The sequence below is a fragment of the Aphelocoma coerulescens genome, chromosome 1, assembly GCF_041296385.1.
Source record: "Aphelocoma coerulescens isolate FSJ_1873_10779 chromosome 1, UR_Acoe_1.0, whole genome shotgun sequence".
Classification (NCBI taxonomy): Eukaryota; Metazoa; Chordata; class Aves; order Passeriformes; family Corvidae; genus Aphelocoma; species Aphelocoma coerulescens.
The window spans coordinates 83,188,349-83,199,049 of record NC_091013.1 but is presented as its reverse complement, the minus strand read 5'-3'; the positions used below and the strand labels follow the sequence as shown (position 1 = coordinate 83,199,049).

The 10,701-nt window shown below is 43.4% G+C and overlaps 1 long non-coding RNA gene across 1 annotated transcript; it reads left to right on the top strand.

Annotated features, from left to right (window-relative positions):
- Nucleotides 1–100: 100 nt before the first annotated feature.
- On the top strand, nt 101–9,766 carry LOC138119248 (uncharacterized). The gene is made up of 4 exons (XR_011155447.1): nt 101–156; nt 8,493–8,624; nt 9,029–9,065; nt 9,626–9,766. It is a non-coding gene; the product is annotated as an uncharacterized lncRNA (long non-coding RNA).
- Nucleotides 9,767–10,701: the final 935 nt, after the last annotated feature.

Genomic DNA, 10,701 nt, shown 5'->3' with positions numbered 1-10,701 from the left:
CGCGGTTATTGATTATTTTAAGGCAGTGTTCCAATGGTCAATGCCCCAGCCCCCGGGACACGTGGATCAGAGCAACAGAGAGGTTTTTACAGCTGCAGCTGCTTCAACTGTGTGGAGTTTGGCAGAAGAGGAAAGGCAGGAGATGGCAGAGGAACAGTGAGTACATGGCAGAGAATGTGGCTGGAGCATGAGGTGGTGGCACAGCAAAGTCTGGCCATTGGTGTGGCGTCCTCTTCTGCACACCAGCCTGTGGCTGTTAAAACTCCATAGTGGCTGTGCTCCAAAGGGTGGTCCTGGGAGAGCTAGGTGAGGGGAGTGGGGATGGGAAGGGAAGAAGACTCAAAGTAAGACAGGAGAAAATGGAGAAAGAAGGACAGACAGGCTGGGGAGAAGGGAGAGATGTGACCAAGGGAGGGAGCAAGGAAACCAAAACCCACACTATTCCAAGGAGGAGAGAATGGGAATATAGAAGGGAAACTGAAAATTTACTTTGGCAGTGGAGAACATAAAGGTAGAAGAGACACTAGGGATGGGCCAAGAAATGTAAAACACAATGAAGGGTATTAAGACATTAAAATTAAACTGGGAGAAGACTCATACTGAGGAGAAATGGAGTTTCTTTTGAAGAAAATGTGATGATAATAATAACTGTTAAAATATGTCCAAACATTATAACATATAAATATGTATGTTACTTTAGGTAACATACATAGGTCAGATTTGGCCCCAGTTTTGCTGGGAATAAGCTCAGATCCCTCCCTTCAACTGAAAACATGCCCTCTCTGACAGGCATCTGCATCCTCATCTCTCACCTTCACCCTCTAAAGTGGATAGTAGATAGAAGATTTCTAACTATGAAAGATCGGTTGTGAAGGGTGGAATTCATCTCATGTGACTTTGGGCATAGATGTCAAGCTAGGCTGTGTTTATTTCTAGTGAGAGAAACAGACACTTCTAAGGAAAAGAATCACAAGATCTATTTTAGGAGTTACTCTAGGGTTACAGTAAATCATTAATGGCAAAAGAATCTCACAGCTTGTTCAGATCTAGATGTCTGAATCTGTGGTCAGAGAAATCATATCCATGAGGACTACCAGCACGGCAGAGTGACTGCAAAAGCACCGAGAATTCAGTCCCTGGTTGCGTATTTAATATAAATAATAATATAAGATAATATAAAATAAGGCTCTCTTCATCACTGACTCACAGCCAGTGAAAATTTTTAGTGATCTCGGACCAATCTCAGGCAAAGAACCTTCATGATAATACAGATGGCAACAAGGAGGAAAACTGAACTAACTCACTGAATCCAATGCCCCAAACTTCAACTGATATCAGCAGCTACAGCCTTTCACCATGTCTTTTGTGGTGTTCCTTCAACCCCAAGGGAAAGGAACAAAGTAAGTGCCATAAAATCTTCAGACAAGACAAAGGGATCAGGCCTAGTGTGATTTAAAGCAGTTAATGAATTAACTTTAGAACAACTTGAAGACCATCAGCAATTTACACTGCAGCTGGAACAACTGGAGGGACCTGCAAGCATATGTAGAGAGTTAAGAAGGAAATAAGTGAATTTCATAATGATACTTAAGATGAACCCTGCCCCTAAATCTCATATCCTGGTTGCTTGGACTTTTTATAGGCTCTAACCCCATAATATCTCTAAGGCACCACCTTTCCCATCTTCCCATACCTAACACCCTAAGGTGGGCTCAGCTTCATTTTGATTCTGCTTTTCTCTAATTTTGCCTGGGTCATACTCCTCCAGGATGATGTGCAAAACTCACCTCTGTAGTTTCTCACCTATGCTGTGCCCCCAGCATTACACATTCTTTTACTGACCTTTTTCATTTTCTTCTCTGCACTTTCCAAAGTCTGTCTATCTACTGTGTAGATTTTAAACTGTTTGGGGCAAGTTCATTGATTTCATCTACATTTATACAACGCTTACGTGCTCAGGGGCTTAACCAAAGACTAGTGCTTCTAGCCACTACAGAAAAAATAAAATACTAGTAATCTATATTAAACTTTGTTCTCTTACTGGTTCAAGAATATCTTTAGTTGTGCTCATTATTGAGTAGGATCTACATTCAGTCTTTGATGAGTTCTGTACTAAGGAGTGAAGAGTAAGTTCTGTACTTCATTGTGAGGCACAGGAAGAATGCCAAAAAGAAGAACATAATAAAAATCTGTATTAACACCAGGCATCCTGACTCCTACCTGTTTTTCTGAAGTGACAGACTCACCCAAGAGAAATGAAAGCAAGCAAGCTCTAAAACACTTAGAAACACTGAGCTTTGTCTGTGAAGTGTTTAGTGGCTAAGCTGAGTGTATATGATTGTGTACATCTATTTTTCCCCCTACAATATTGACTTTTAAGGCAATGAAAACATTTTGTGTTCCACTGATCAATGCCTCCTGATTATATTGGCTTACTGTACACCAGCTCTGATCCTCCTTTTATTTCTACCCTCTTAGCCATAACCTCTTTTTAATTTTCCAGTTGCATGTAGTAGCATGGGAACTGAGAGAGGAACTGTAAATATGTGAAAAATCCTGTTCATTGTGATAGGAATGAAAACAGTTCCAGCCCCACAATTTCCCTGAGCAGTGCAATGTGAGAAACTGAAGAATTACAGCCCTGTGCAGGTTTTTGAAGGGCATATCTGACTGCCCACTTACTCTATTAATAGATCTGGCCCATTTGGAGCGCGGCTGCTGCGCACTAAGGAAAACTGCCCTTTTTGCTGTTGATATGATGTGGAAAAAGGAGCAAGACAGCTCTCTTCTCATCTATTCTAGTACAAAAGAGGCTTCTCTGAAGTCAAAGCTTTATTCTGAGTACACAGTGACACTCCAGTCAATTTAATTTATTCAATTTTGACACAAATTATTTCTTGCTGCTGTTTCCTATGACACTTTGCTGTTAATATTCCCTTCAACTGAGGGAAAGGGAGGTTGATTTTCCTGAGATCAGACTGCTGTTAGGAAATTTAACTGCTGTTAAGAAGCTTTTTCCGAGATGAGCTGGCTCTGAGGAGGTTCATGTGCTTGGGCATTGCAGGTAACCTGGCCTGGAGTGCCAGCTGCTTCTGCTTCTCCTGCAGCAGGTGCCCAGGCTATCCTGCCTGCCTGTATCCAGGAGCATGCAGATGCTCTATTAAGGTAGAAACAGCAAGATAGAAATGGCACTACCAGCATTATTCAGGTTTTCCTTTATCTGGAGTATCCAAGACCTGCATGACCCAGGCCACAAAGAGCTGATTGCATGGCAAGGGTATTGAGGAAGCTGAGAAGTGGCTCAGTGCAAAAAGGCTCATGACTTGAATCAGATCAGAGATAGCCAGAAAACAATTACTTTTTATGATTGAGTGGTGCAAGTTAAGGTGCTTATATTAAGGATCCCTATGAGTCTGAAGAGGTGGAATGGAAGTTATTCTGGAAAAATTTTGAAATAGGCTCTCTGCACTCTTTGGGAGTGTACTCACTGCATTGCACCATCATGCACTGGTGGTCCTAGGACAGCATATACAGGATGTGCACTTTACAGCAACAACAGTCACATGGATGGATCTTTCCTTCTCTTCTGTTTTACCTATTTCCTGTTCCCCCCCTACTTTCTGTTCTCTTGTCTCTCCTTTTATGCATAATCCCCTTTCCTACATACTTAGACTCTCTCTGATCCCTGAGGTGACATCCTGCTAAGCACAGTTTTCCCCCTGCAATGACAGCACACACATCATTGCCACTGGGGACACGAGCACCACTACTAAGAGACCGTGTTTTGAGAATAAACCCCGTCATTATCAGTTACTCTGTGACCCCAGGGCACCCCAAGGTGGCACAGCTTCTGCTCTGCAGAAGCACCTTCTGGGGTGAGGGAGAATGGTCCTGAGACAACACCCCGAGAGCTCTGCCCATCCGACAAAGCATTATCCATCGCTTGCTTGTGTGTATGTATGTTCATCTGATTTATCACAGAGCTTGTTTTATTTAATTACCTGAGTGGTTTGCCCAGGGACAGCACTGTACCAACCCCAGTGTTTTCTAAAATAGCAATGAACTGTGACCCATGGCCAAGGGTTGTTTGTACTCCCAACACAGAACAACACTGTCACTATCCAATATTAAAATAATTAGAGGTTTGTGCTTTCATTTTGCTGGTTTCATGCAACACTTCTTTCTGGTTTTGGCTGAAAGGCATTTCTCATCCATATGTTTTGACACTGGGGTTTGCCCAAGTATGTGCTTAGGGAGAGGGCAAATTAGGAGCTAAAATAGTACTGACTGGAAAATGCCCCTATTTACCTCAACAAACAGGAGAAATGTTCCTGGTGATCCTTCTCCTCCCTTCCTCTCTTGCCCTGAACTGGCCCGGGTTTCTCAGGAAGTCTTCAGTAATGAAGAACAAATATTGGGAATATGCTGAAGAAATAAGTGGTTTGTCAAAAAAGCTCGTTGTATTTTTTACAGGTGTTTGACACTGTCAGGAGGGAAGGTTTCTGTAATCCAGAGTGGTGGTTTTGGTCAGACTGAGAGTTGTAGCTTGTCCAGGTAACTTGAAAGAGATTAAAAATTTCTGTGCAAGGCTGAGGCATCAGGGGCAGTGAATCCCACCAGAATGAAAGAGGAGGGCAACACCCACCAGGTCAGAAGTGACCGTTAAGTGTTTTGTTATTGCAAGGGGCATTGTCCTCTCGTTCACCATCTCCATCTAGTTTTGTGCCAAAAGGAAAATCAATACTAGCTCTGTGTGCGTAACTGTGATGTTTTAAACATGCACATGAGGCCAGGCTTGTAGCCAGAATTACTGCTTGCTAGTAGAAATACTTACTACTTACTTTGCCTGTTTCAGAGAAATGGGTATATGTGGAAAAACTGGATAAGGCTTTGGAAATACAGCTGGTTTTCAGATCCTGAGATTTGTCTGGTTTTTTTCCAGCCGGTGCTGGCTGATTGATGAAAGGACAATCCATCCCCTTGTAGACTCCAAAGTTATTAGTTTGGGTCCATTGTAGGACAGGATAGTACTTAAAATCTCCACACGCATAGAAGAAGGGCCTGAGGCAATTAAGTCAATATTTCCCAAAGTGGGAAGTGCTTTCAGGCATTTCTTAGCACTGCATGAGTTTCTGAAAGGGATTCTTTGCTTTGCTTGACAAAAACATCCCAGATTATCCCAGAAATTAAGCAATTTTAATCTTCAAATTATTTATTCTTTACTGTTGCTACTTCCACTGGAAGGCAGATTCAAGGCTTTTTTGAGAGTGAGGGGATGTTGAGGAAAGTGAGCTGCAGGCAGTTTTTTTATGTCTAAAATTAGGCAGACATAATTAAAGGTCCTTTCTGAAAAGGGTTGAACTGTCTCACTCCATCCTTAGAGATATATCATCTCCAGTCTTGGAAATATTCAAAAGCTGTCTGGGCATGGTCTGGGGTAGCCAGCTCCAGGTAGCCCTGCCTGAAGCAGCATGAGGAAGACATCTGAAAGCTAGACCTAAAAAAATGAACAAACCATCTGGCATATGCTCCTGTCATTCCTCAGTGGTGTAATCCATTTTTTATATTAGGTGTGGGCCTGAACTGAGCTAAGGGCAAGACCTGCATTAACTCTGCAACAATGGCACGTCTCCAGAGGCTGGGAGAAAGGCAAGAACACGGGGAAGTGTTAAGAGGGAAGATACTGGGTGGAGACAGGATCATAAAAGAGCTAGGTGAGAGATGAACCCACACACATTACCAAAATAAAAGCCTGGAGGGCCTCCTCCAGGAGGCACATCTCGCCCTGTGCAATGCCAGGGCTTTGTGCCTGTGTGGTTCCCTTGCAATGGCACAGAGGGGCAATGAACCACGATGTCGATGGCCATTAGAGGGAGCGTGGAGGAGCCCAGGGATGAAATGCAGCCTTGGAAAGCAGAAGCAGTGTATGGGAGACAGATGGTTCAGCATTTTAAACATATTTTAAATATCCTTGAGATGCTTAATGAGATAAGGAGGCATTTCCCTATGATCTCCAAGAAACACAGCTGCCTCTTCCTTGGAAGATTTGCTTTTTGAAAGAGGCTGGGATTGTTTTAAGAATAATTCAATAGTTTAATTAAAGCATGTGTCTGGTGGTGTCTTCCATCGGGCATCCCATGATAAATTCAACGAAAAAATGCAGCTGATGTTGTCCTAAGCATGTTCACCAGCTGTTGTTAAACGAACTGGATGCTTTTACTTGGGAAAAAGCAAACAAGAAAACCATTTGGATTCATACAGTAGTCAGAGCAAGCTTCAGCAATTGCTGGATTCACCTAGGACGTTTCAGGTCCAGCTACAACCTCATTCCACTGATGGGCTGAAACAGACCCTGAAGGAAGTGAGGGATGCAGATACCTGACCCCTGGGCTAGCCTGGTACTCCCTGACCCAGGATCTACCTCTGCAACTCTTCACACTCTGAAGGAAAGGTGTGATGGCCCAGATTGGCACATCTCATCCCAGAGCATCCCAGTCCGGCTACTGGCCTTGGTCATGTTTCCCCCTCCCTCTACTGAGCCAGCACCAGCCCTTTCACAGTCACGTGTGAGAGTTATCAGCGTCTGTCTGGGACCTGCTTGGTTTTTTTTACTTCTGTATCTGTCTGCCTGTCCAGTCAGGTATTAGATAAAGGAGCCAATTACTGTGGAGCATCTCATCACTGCATGTAAACTCCTCTGTGACATACACCCTGGCACTCTGGGGAGAATGAAAACTAATTGTGAGAGATTCACTGGTACATGGGAGGGAAGAGGGATGAGCTGCCACCAAGCCCATGCTCACTTCCTTCCTGCTGAGCAGTTGATTGACAGCAACCTGTTACCACCAGGAATTTGTTCTACATATCCAAATACTTCAAATTGTTCGTGGATAATTTTAACTTCTTCTTAATTAATGAAATATTTTCAGTACTCATGGCTGCAAAGAAAAACTTCAAAGCATGATCTGCTCAAAATTAGAGAGCAAATAAGTAGAGTTAGCATTTACTACCTTATGCAAAAAATTTTCCCTTTGTGAGAGCCTGACTCGAGATTTTTAAATACCTTAGAACAGTAATATTGTGCTTTTTTTTGGCTAACAGGACACTTGTAAAAAGCAGCTGTTGCAAAACCCAACCCGTGTGTGCTAAGTTGCTACATGCATTGCGTTTGTCTGGGTTTGTGCTCCTTTCCCCGCTCTTTGTCTGGTTGATCTGGCTGGTAAGATTAGGAGCACTGCAGGGCAGGGAGGATCCCCGTCTGTGGATTTGCACTGTGTCTTGACACTTGTAAAGGAAGCGAGTAATCATCACTCTTGCTGCTTTCATGTCTCCTTGCACAATAGAAATAATTAATAGTAATAGCAGTGCTTTGCCTATCTGTGGCCCCTTTCATCTGAAGACCTGAAAGTGCTTGACAAGCATTAACTAAATTAGCTTCCAAATACCTGCAGAGGGAGTCAGATATAATCATCCCCACTTTTAGATGAGCACACAAGAGGAGAAGCTAAGCTAACTGAGTGCTTACAGTTAGTCAGCTGAAACCATATTTCCTCCATTGAGGGAGCTTGCTCAGCACTTAGGAGGCTCAGGCTGCTTTTTGAGGTGTCCAAAGGTGGGGTTTGATGTCCACTTTTTACTTCCAAAACATACAGACTGTGGACCTGTGTGATCTGCCGCGCAGGAGCTGAAGGAAGCACATCTGACACTGTAATTCATGAAGTTTACCATTTGAACTACTAACCTGGCCTGGGAAAGAAGGAAGTTCTGCTGACACCATGTTGGCAAAGCCAGAGTGACTCTGTCTGAGTTAGTCCTGATTTCAGAAATATAAGTGGCCCCCGGCACAGAAACCCTCCAGCTTGGACCCAGAGGTGGTTCAGACAGATTTGCATCGTGCTGCTTTTCACTTCATAACCCTTTTGGAGAGGAATCTGTACCAGAATTGGCAAATTTGATCAGCCTTATGTACATAGCGTGGGCTGACCAGGCCCTGCCATGGTGTTCACAAGCCCTTTCCTGCTTGAGAAGAAAAAGAAAAGAAAGATGCTGAGAGTCCTGACCCAAATCTGGAGACTTAAATAAATCCCTTTTGAAACAAGTGATGCCTTAGGTTTTAACTTTCATATTTTTCAAATCCTGTACTGCCTAGTGTGTAACTCTGAAGTTTCTTGTAGCCTGTTAACTACTGTTCTCTCATGCTAGGTAGACATAACAAAGCCCCTCCAAGCTTGCTCTCCAAGGACACCCAGATTGTCCTAGGCCCAAAATGTGTAAACTAACATCTTAAGAAGGGGGGTAAATTTGGGGAAATTACATCATTAACTGAAGTTTTAATTGGAGAATTAACCCTGATATGCAAATGAAACAAACTTGTGAAAGTGTGAAGAACTCATGACTTGGGGTCCATCTTGGGTGTAGCCTTTTAGCTGCCCTGGTGTACCTTGAAGGCCCTTCAAATAAATACCTACCTTTATTCCCTTATTCTTGTCTAGTCTCTGTTTTTAGGTGGCCACTCCAGGGATCACAAGGGTGCTCTGCAACTCCCAGGACTGCACTCAGCAGGGGAAAGGAGAGACAAGGCAAGAGCCGAGCAGAGGAGAGAAGAAATTCTCAGTAACAACTATGTAAGATCTGGTACTAACATGCAATTATAAAACAAAGGCAGATGATGTTTTGAAAGACCACAACAAGCTCTTCGAAGTGGTAACTGGGCTGGTAGACTAGAGAGGTTTTTTCCACAGTCGATGGAATTTCTAATGCTGCAGAGATTATTTTCCTTTTTAATATCAGACCTGAAAGGCTTCCATTCCAGGAATGATGCTCTGGCTGTAACATAGGCTTCTTCAAATAGGAAGTGCCAGAGTCACTGAAGAGCAGTAGGGCTGCTCCTTATTGCAAAACTTCATAGACGCAGATGAAAAACACTAATAATGTTGGCAGCATATCCCATAAATCACATAATTTCATTGTGGGCAATCATCCAGGTTTCCACAAGGTTGTGACATTTTCCACATTTTCTCCTTTCCAGCAGAGAAACTGGCCAGAAGAAGTTGTCTGGACATCAGGTAATTCCTGTCAGCTCCTCCATTTCACACAGCCCCCTCCCATTTAATCAACAGCCTAAGCAAAGTGTCACAATCCTGCTGGGAATATGCAGCTTAATATCACTCTTGGGGACGGCTTGCCTGCCAGAATTGAGTTTGCAACAGTTTGGAAGCCACTTGTGCAGATGCAATCTCATCAATTCTTTCTTCTCTGCTCACAGTGCTTGATACCTTCCTTTCTGCTACCTGCTTTAAATAGTCCTGGTTAGGTTTTTTCCAGTGCCAGGATTTATTACCACAACTCCCCTGTTTACCCAGAGAGAAAATGAGGCAGTGATCTCATAGGAGGAAAACAAAAGGGTCATATTTCCACTAGAGTAAGTAAGTAGGTCAGTGCCATGAGGCATGATGGAAGAGGATTTCATGATGCCCACTGGGTGACTAGAGGAGGCTGGACAGGAAGCAGAGCTGCCTGGAGGAGAGCTCAGGTGGACGTCGGCACTGGCCCTCCTGCTGGCAGGCATCAGAGGTGTGTTTGAAAGGGTTTCACCATGCAGCTGATCACAGCATCACTTCCACAGACTCTGGAAGTCCAACAAGTCCCTGATCTCCACCAGCCTTGTGGTCAGGGGGAAGCCTGTGGGACAGGAGGGCTGTTGCCTTTTTCCCAGCTCTGGACAGAGAGGCAAGAGACCAGGCTGCCTTGCTTCATGAGCGTCTGGACATTGTGTACCCTTCCTCCTTCCTCATTTGTATAATAGGGTTAATAAACACGTTCTGTCCTACAGTGCTGACGTAATGTTAAGCTCTTTCATGTTTGTTAAGTGCTACAATAGGCAGCACCATAGAAACTCATAAATAATGTACCTTGAAGTTCTGTCGAGGTATTAACCTTGTTTTAACAGTGCAGATTTACATGAGTTGCCACACACAAGAAGCTTCTCTTAATTAGGATCAAAACTTACTTTTTTTAGCTTCGTTTTAATGGCTTTTAAGGATGAACAATTTTTACTTGCCCAGCCTATTTGGCAATTTATTGTAATCTTTTCAAGCTTGCAGTTCCTTTCAGTACACGGTTAAATGCTTTTCTTCTCATCATTGCATTCCTTTACATTCTTCAAATTAAAATATGAAATATTTTAGGGTGTTCTTACAAATGTATAATTGATTTCTCTGAAATCTAAATTAATCTTGTTATCATACTTTGTTGGTAGTGTGAGAGATACTGGGTTTGGCTCAAAACTTTGATGGAAAAGAAAGGATCTGTGTGCTGCTTCTGATACAACAGAGGCCCTTTTCTCCATTTCACACCTTACCTCAAGATTTGGCCACAACTGGTAATGTACCAAAGTAGCTGTTCTGCACAGAGAGTGTCTGCACAGAGATGTACAGAGAAAATTATTCTGTGCTAAAGATCTCCAGACAACCACTGCGGTAAATGCCCAATTGTGACCCTGAGCTGGGTGCATGGAGTGAGCCCAAATGGCTGGAAGGCAACACCGGGGAGCCATGCAGGCTCTGGCATGGGAATCTGGAGGGATGGGTTCAGTTTCCATCCTGCCACAAAGACTTCTGGGCAGATGTGAGTCAGGTTCACTGTGTCACATGTAATATGGGATACAGTTGCCCTTCTAATATCCTCACTGACTGTAGATCT